Source organism: Mandrillus leucophaeus, unplaced genomic scaffold, assembly GCF_000951045.1.
Source record: "Mandrillus leucophaeus isolate KB7577 unplaced genomic scaffold, Mleu.le_1.0 Scaffold8, whole genome shotgun sequence".
NCBI lineage: Eukaryota > Metazoa > Chordata > Mammalia > Primates > Cercopithecidae > Mandrillus > Mandrillus leucophaeus.
In genome coordinates, this window is record NW_012108696.1 from 2,458,475 (window position 1) to 2,460,141 (window position 1,667).

A 1,667-nucleotide genomic window follows, 5' to 3' on the forward strand; every position below is an offset into this window, starting at 1 on the left:
AAAAAAAAAAAAAAAAAAATCCCGGTCCATATGTCCATATTCAAAGACCAGCCTCGTCCATGAAGTATCTCCCAGCTTCCTCCTTTCCTCTCCAGCCAGATACAATTCATTCATTCTCCAGCTCCCGCATCCCCAGCCACACAGTCTAACTTGAGTTATTCTCCTCCCATCAGACTCTGGGCTCTTGAGAACATCTGCTTGTTTACTGCTATATAACCAGGATCCAGCACACAGCCCAGCACATAGCAGGTGCTAAGAATATAAATAAATGTGGCTGAATGTATAAATGAATGAAGAAATGAAACAAAGATACATACTAATGCCTTCAGGCTGTGCTACATTATATAAATCTATCTAGTCCCTTCAGGGAATAGGAGACACACTGAGACTGTTTCTTAGAAACTAAACCATGTCATATTTTCCCAATGAACAGACAGTTCCCCGGAGAGGAAACAGACATTGTAAACAAACTCTTGGGGAACTGTGTGATTTGGTTAGTAATTATAGACAGGCAAATTAAAGCTACCAGCTAGCACGTGGCACGATTCCAGTTACTATTACTGTACCACAGATGACCTCAAAATGTTCAGGCTTAAAACAATCATCATGGCTGGGTGGAGTGGCTCACGCCTGTAATCCCAACACTTTGGGAGGCCGATGTGGGTGGATTGCTTGAGCTCAGGAGTTCGAGACCAGCCTGGGCAACACAGTGAAACACTGTCTCTACACAAAAATACAAAAATTAGCTGGGCATGGTGGCACAGGCCTGTAGTCCCAGGTACTTGGAAGGCTGAGGTGGGAGAATCGCTTGAACCCAGGAGGCAGAGGTTGCACTGAGCTGAGATTGCACCACTGCACTCCAGCCTGGGCAACAGAGACAGACCCTGTCTTTTTTTTTAAAATCATTTTCTTATATGTTATGGATTCTGTAGGTCAGGAATTTGGGGCAGGGCTCCACTGGGAAAGTAGCCATTTGCCGAAGCCAAGGAGAGAGGCCTCAAGATAAATCAATCTTGCTCATATCTTTCTTTTTTTTAAAAAATTATTATTATACTTTAAGTTCTAGGGTACATGTGCACAACGTGCAGGTTTGTTACATATGTATACATGTGCCATGTTGGTATGCTGCACCCATCAACTCGTCAGCACCCATCAACTCGTCATTTACATCAGTTATAACTCCCAACACCATCCCTCCCCCCTCCCCCCTCTTTCTTTTTTTTAAGTCAGAGTCTTGCTCTGTCACCCGGGCTGGAGTGCAGTGGTGCAATCATAGCTCACTGCAGCCTCGATCTCCTTGGGTCAAGATCCTCCCACCTCAGCCTCTCAAAGAACTGGGATCACAGGTGTACATCACTGTACCTGGCTAACTTTTTAAATTTTTTCATAGAGACAGGGTCTCGCTGCATTGCCCACACTAGTCTCGACCTCCTGGACTCAAGCAATCTTCTCATATCAGCCTCTCAAGAAGGTGGGACTGCAGGCGTGCCCTACCATACTCAGATCATTCTGCCCATATCTTGATCTTGAACTTCTAGGCTCCAGAAATGTGGAAAAATAACTTTCTGTGTTTAAGCCACTCAACCTGTGATATTTAGCTAACTAATACACTTACTCCTCTTCTCTTTCCTTTTCTTTTCTTTCTTTGTTTTTTTTTTTTTTTTTTT